Source organism: Mus caroli, chromosome X, assembly GCF_900094665.2.
Source record: "Mus caroli chromosome X, CAROLI_EIJ_v1.1, whole genome shotgun sequence".
NCBI lineage: Eukaryota > Metazoa > Chordata > Mammalia > Rodentia > Muridae > Mus > Mus caroli.
In genome coordinates this window covers 13,653,504-13,660,396 of record NC_034589.1, presented here as the reverse complement: position 1 = coordinate 13,660,396, position 6,893 = coordinate 13,653,504, and the positions used below count along the sequence as shown (strand labels likewise).

General features: G+C 45.4%; 1 protein-coding gene across 4 annotated transcripts in view; it reads right to left on the bottom strand.

Annotated features, from left to right (window-relative positions):
• Jade3 (jade family PHD finger 3) overlaps positions 1-5,225 on the bottom strand; it is an 88,528-nt gene extending 83,303 nt beyond the window's left edge. Inside the window, exons 1-2 of one of the 4 annotated variants that reach the window (XM_021153960.1) lie at positions 4,729-4,871; positions 1,428-1,536 (exon numbers count right to left, since the gene is read on the bottom strand). The gene's annotated coding sequence lies outside the window, so the exon portion shown is untranslated. Of the gene's footprint in view, positions 1-1,427; positions 1,537-4,728; positions 4,872-5,146 lie in introns of those variants that run through there. The other 3 variants (XM_029473171.1, XM_029473174.1, XM_029473173.1) reach the window with 3 other exon arrangements.
• Positions 5,226-6,893: the final 1,668 nt, after the last annotated feature.

Sequence of the window (6,893 nt, the reverse complement as noted above, 5' to 3'; positions counted from 1 at the left end):
GCCTGGTCTACAGAGTGAGTTCCAGGACAGCCAGGACTATACAGAGAAACCCTGTCTCAGAAAAAAAATAAATTGACAGAGGAAAGAAAACATGACCAGAACAGTGAAAGGGAAAGGGTACATCTTAAATACTTTTACATTTGGTCATGACTTCTTTACCTAACATCAGAGATTCTACTAGATTTACAAACATATGCTTGGTAGCTACACGGGGTCTTTACCTCTGGGCGCTGTCCCACCACCAATGTTCTGCTGTACCAGTGGTTGCATCTGAGATACTCTTCACAACAGAATAACCTTGACAAATACCACCCTCTCACTGTTTATGCTCAAATGATTTGTAAAACGAAAAAGAAAGAACAAATGAAAACAAACTGCTGATAACTGGTAACCTTGGATAAAGGGAATACAGTACGCTTTTACACCAATCTTGCAACATTTTTAAAATTATAATACTTTATCAAAATTAAGTTTTCAGAATCTAGAAAAGAACAATACCAGCAAGTTTCTTAGAAGATTTCAACAGAGGGTCCAGTGTACCAGCCAAGCTGATATCACATTCTCTTGTTAGCTAGTCCAAAAACAACATTCTGGCCAAGCAATGCCCACGTTTTACAATCCCAGTGCTCAAGAGGCTGAGGCAGGAGGATCATGAGTTGGAAAGCCAGTCTGGGCCACACACACACACACACACAAACCAGCAGGGCGCGGTGGCACACGCCCTTAATCCCAGCACTTGGGAGGCAGAGGCAGGCAGATTTCTGAGTTCAAGGCCAGCCTGGTCTACAAAGTGAGTTCCAGGACAGCTAGGGCTATACAGAGAAACTCTGTCTCGAAAAACAAAACAGAAAAACAAAACAGAACAAATAATAATAATAAAAAATAGAAAAAAAACCTGTCTCAAAACAACAACAACAACAAAAAAAACCTACACTGGCTTTGGTGTCTTTGCCTATCAACAGGTATCAGAGGAAAATGTACTCTTTGGGTAGTGGGGCATAGCCACAGCTTCTGAGTTGGAGCAGAAAAATTGTTTGTAGCTTGAAGAGAACTCATGATATCATAGATGTCTCCTATTTGCCAAAGTCCCAATATAACTTCTTTTTCTCCTTAGAAATATATTTTTTAATTATATTGTGTTTTTTCAGATTTATTTATTTACATATATGAATGTTCTGTCTTCAAGCATACAAGAAGAGGGAATCAGATCTCATTACAGATGTTTGTGAGCCACCATGTGTGTGCTGAGAATTGAACTCAGAACCTCTGGAAGAGCAACCAATGCTCTTACCCACTGAGCCATCTCTCCAGCCCCTATACCTTCTTCTTGCCAGATCCTTTGTCTTCAGGGAAAATCAGGACTCCTACGTACCCACAAGAACATGCATGTCCTCATGTTCAGATAAAGAGCACTTGGGAGTTCTTACCTCCCCTTTCCCAAGTCTAGCAGATTGGATCAGGCAAGTTTTTCCCAATGACTCAGCACAGAGGCACTTTTGATTATAGGAGCCTTGCTTCTGTTGTCTATGGAAAGACCTACAGAAAGGACAAAAATGGAGCATGGGGGAGTTACAAAACAGAAAACTTAAAACAATAGTAAATTATCTGTAATGATCACCTGCTAGCACCCTTTTATTCATTACTTCTAACCATCCAACCCCACCCCACAAACCTGAAAATGCTTTAATTTTCTTAGCCACAGTAAACTAGAACAATACAAATTTGTAAATCAGCCAAACGTCCCCACTTTATAAAGGTATTGGGATAAGGGGTAGGTAGCTCAGTGGTAGAATGCTTGCTTAGCATAGGCAAAACTCTGGGTTCAATTTTCAACACCAAAAATTATGGCTAGGATACAGCCAGATGGGTATCACTGGACACCCACCTCTCTCTTTCATCTAAAAAAATGAAGTAAAGATCAGAGTAAATTAAGCCGGCCATGGTGGCGCACATCTTTGATCCCAGCACTCGGGAGGCAGAGGCAGGTGGATTTCTGAGTTCGAGGCCAGCCTGGTCTACAAAGTGAATTCCAGGACAGCCAGGGCTACACAGAGAAACTCTGTCTCAAAAAAAAAAAAATCACAGTAAATTATCCCGTATTGAGAAATTATCTTAATATAAATCAGCGTATTAGTTCTATTTTCTTCAGCTCCTGTTTTTTCTAAGCTCCATGAAGAGGTACGTATGTCCCATGATAATATTCAACCTCATTTTTAGCCTTCCTCTCTGCATTCATGATCAAAGCTTCTAATGTCACGTTTCTATAAACACCTGATATTTCCTGATTCCCTCAACACCCTCAAAAATATGATTAGTTTCAGCTAAACTTCAAAGTTAAAAAAAAAAAAACAGGAGATGGCTCTGTATAGCTTGGAGAACAAACATTTGTTATGGTTGGTAGAACATAAGAAAGGGATAAAATAAAGGAGATGGCCATACAAAATCTATAGGTCTTCAACATCCTTGTACTTTAGCTTTTACTAACTCTTATGCCTCGGGTATGATAACTGTCCCTACATTACTAGCTGTGATGATACTGAGAATATCCTCTACAGGCCAGAAAGTGGTTCGCAAATGTTCCAAAAGCTTGTGTGTCCTGAAAACAGCCTCCAAGTCATTCCTGGGTACTTCCTTTTGAACTGCCCATGACCAAGATTCATATCCCAGTGCCATGGCTTGATTCAGAAAAGAAGAAAGGGTGTGGATCCTGGAGTTAGAACACTGTAACCTGTATTAGTTGCTAACTGAAAAAATTGTGAGGAACAGTACTGTATTTTAAAGTATTTTAAAGCAACAGTATTGGAATAAGAGCTCTTCTCTAGTGAACAGAGGTGTACAGAACACATGTGAAAGAAAGGTGACAATGATGGTAACTAATGTTGAGAGCTTAATATGAACTGGGCACTCTTCAATTTAATATGAACAGCATCCCCCTCCCAACTTCTGTAATTCTTGATGGGAGAGTTTATCCTCTAATAACTCAAGTATTTGAAGTCAGAGCTCATCTAAAATAAAAAAAGAAAATGTTAGTTATGGAAGTAGAATACTCTTAAGGTTAAACAAAAAAAGAAAAAAATCTATTTCTACTTATCCAGAATCATCAGATAATATGTAAGAACCACACTATTTAAAGGTTACAAAGGCTAGGCTCTATATTCCTGCCATTACAGATGTTATAGAAATATTAAACTAAGTAAAATACAATGCTTTGTTCAAGTGGACTCTGCTCTGCTCTGCTCTTCTCTCCACCCCCATTCTCCACCCTCCAGGCTGACAAGAAATGGCTGCAGGCAAGGTATTTAAGAGAAGCACTCTGGGAAAGAAGATTCTAGTTCTAGGCATGGAATATTCTAGCACTAGGCAACGATGTTGTGCAACCAGTTTCTACCTATTTTGTTTTTCACTACTTTTCAGAGTTTTGAGAGTAGCAGTTATCTTTATCTGTCTGAATGCAGGGAATGAGGTCACCTTTTCTTTAGGACACTGAAATCTCTGTCACCATGGTTTTTATTTCGTATACAATCAAACTGTGGCGGGTGGAGGGCGAGGTTCTCATCCTCAGCTTTACAGTTAAGTGCATCTCACAAGGCGGGGTTAGTCGACCCTTGTGCACATCTTTCCTTGTGACTCAACGCCAGTGGAGTGGCCAAACAAGTTTCTTGTGAAAGCCCTACAGGGTACATATGTCCTAGGGCTGCACAGAGATAAACTCTTAGGCGTATCTTCACATACCACCATTAAGGACACTCACTAAAGATCCCCCGACACACACACTTTCTTCCCACCCCACTTTCTTCCTCACAAATAATGAACGCTGTTTGCCCTGTGTAATTTAAAGCCCGATTCCACCAAAACTCTGCTCCGAAAAGCAGGAGAAAAAGGCTGGGAGGATTTAAAAAATAAAATAAAATAAAATCGATGTGGCTCCCTCAGAGGAGCTGGAGAAAAGTTAACAACTGTGCCCGGTGGCAGAAAAATCTCCCCTTAATTGGCATATCCCTGGCGATTTTCCCACCCCTAGACCTCAGGGCGATCGCGGGCTTCGAACACTCACAGCGTCCTAACAATGACTGGAGAAAGGAAAGTTCGAGGACCGAAGGGCACCCGCACTCCCGCTAGGTTGGCATTTCAGCTCTCAGAGTGCCTGGTTGCTCCCCACACTGCCTGTCTTGCCCTCTCCGGACCCTCAGTATCTTCCCGCTCCGCAAGGCTCAAACAGCCAGGGTGCGCCCTCTCGCTGCTCGGACCAGCCAGCCACAGGCAGCAGAAAGAGCATGCCCTCTAGCCCCGAGGTCTGGCCCCAAGAGTCCCTGATAGCACAGGACAAGCACGGAAAGAGGCACCCGGAGGGGACTCCGAAGGGAACGGCCGCCACAGTTATGGCGCTCAACGCCTCCAGAGGTGTCCGGGAGGCTGTAGCCCAGCTCGTGTGTCCGTGTCCGCGCGCCCCCCCCAACCCCCCGCCCGGGCCACCAGGCACAGCGCGCCACCAGCAGAGGGGCGACTGGGCACTTTACCTCAGCCCACACACGCTCCCTGTTCCGAGGCTCTCGGGGGGACCCCGGGGCAACCGCTACGTGGAGCTGGAGCGACCCCGAGGGTGGCAAGGCCGGGACCCCAAGCTCCACGCCGCTCGCGTCCCACTCCTCGAGGCCGCCACTCCCGCCACTAAACCCGCACTACGCCCACAACCTCGCTGGTGCCGAGGCCACCCTAGAGAGCGCCTACCTCCGGCGCAGCGTCTCGCTCCGCTCCTTCCTCGCCGCACACTGAGGGCCCCCTCAACGTGCCGGGCGAGTCTGGCTAGGGTGGTAACCGCCCCCTAGCCGCCTGCTTTCTTCTCTTCCCTCCCTCGCACCTGCCCCCTAATCTCACCCCGCCCTCCTGGCCGGGCCTTCCGAGGAGCCGAGGGGGCCGCCCCCTAGCGCTCTGCTCCCGCCCCCGGCCCTGGCCGCCTGGCCCTTCAGGCCTCAGCTCTGGACAGGCTGCTGGGCGGCGGCGGCAGCCGAGGCGGCGCGGAGCACTATTGTATTCCTGACACTGTGCGCTCCCACGCTCCGCCTCTTCCCTTTCCTTCCTCATCACTGCAACTCCCCGCCCCACCCCCCCCACCTCCCCCCNCCCCCGCCGGCTGTGCTCGCCCTACCCGGCTGACTCCCCGCCGTCTGCTCGCCGCGCGTTCTTCTGGCGGGCTGGGCGCCGTCACGAGCGCCACCGGCTTCGAGGCTCCACCCACCTCAAGCTCCCGCACGCGCGGCGCAGCGCGGCGCGGCGCTTCAGGTGGGTTCTCCTCCCCTCCTGCTGCGCGCGCTGCTGCCCTGAGGCGTCCCAGCCCTGCTAGGCGCTTGGGCCAGCGAGGTGCACTGGCTCCTGCTCCGGCAAAGTCCAGCCTGAGCTTTCCCACCCTCCTGACTCAACTGTAAAGTTCTACAAGTGCAATTCGTTCCTAAACTCTAAGATGACCATTATTTCTGACGTTTAGGCTTGAAGCATGGATAAATAATAAAAGCCAGGAGGCAATTGACAACACATTAATCCAGTTGTGAGCAAAAATGCTTTATGATGGTGTGGGACTTCTTTATTTCTTTTTCTTTTTTTCTGATGTCGACTTAGCCTACAGCTCCCAGTTATTCAAACCTTCGTCCAGGTGTTCCTGAGGAGATATTTTGGTACTATAATTAAAGATCGGTTGACTTAAAAGTAGGGGTCGCCGTCTTGGATAGTTTAGGTGGGCCTATCAGAATTATTTGGAAAAAAAAACTTTAAACTAGGGCTGAGACAGAGAGGATTGGATAGAGAATGTAAAACTGGTGTACAGAGCGAGTTCCACTACAGCCAGGGTTATACAGAGAAACACAAACAAACAAGAAAAAGTTCACCATGAATGCCTGCTTTAGTCTATTCTATGCCCCTGCGTTCCAGCTCCCTGGTCATCTGCCCTGCAACTTTTTGTTTTGCTTAGCCATTGTTACAATTATGGAAGACAATAGCGTCAAATACATAAGGGAGACATGATGTATAATAGTAATATATAAAACAAGTGTATATAATTTACTACTGGTTTCTGGACCTTTGAAATACAGATGCTTGAAAACAACTTTTTATTATTTACCTTGCTAGAATTGAAAATGCATCATTCACAATTATGATGAACTAATATGGTTATTTTCACTTATATTTCTAGATTTAAACAGAAATGTGGGCTCTTGTATTTTGCCTGTTTTTCATATTGTAGATATGATTCTACTTTATTTTATGTAAGTCTATGAGTGGTAAAATATTTAGTCCATATTTACTGTTACAGTTGAATTATTTAAAAATAAAAATTCATGTCGGGTAGTGGTGGCACACGCCTTTAATCCCAGCACTCGGGAGGCAGAGGCAGGCAGATTTCTGAGTTCGAGGCCAGCCTGGTCTACAGAGTGAATTCCAGGATAGCCAGGGCTAACAGAGAAACCCTGTCTCAGAAAACCAAAAAATAAAACAATAAAAAAATAATAAAAATTCTACAGTCATAAAAATTCAAAGGGGTCCCATGCACCTTTCTAAGTACTTCTCAGAGTTTTTTCCCAATAGTAACCTTATATAACTATATCAAAACCAAGATAGTGGCACTTGTCCAATCTGAAGAGCTCGTTCAAATTTCATCAACGTCACAAGCATCCATTTCTGAGTGTGAATATATAAGTTCTACACAATTGTATCACCTGTGAGATTCCTATGACCAACACAACAGCTCAAAGATGCCCCCTGGTACTCTTTATTAACATTCACATTTTAACAGTTTGTCCATTGAAGGATATTTGGGCTGTTTACAACTTTGCCTGCTAGGCCATGGAGATAGCTCAGTAGGTAAAAGCACTAGCCACCAAGCCTGATGATTTGATTTTGAT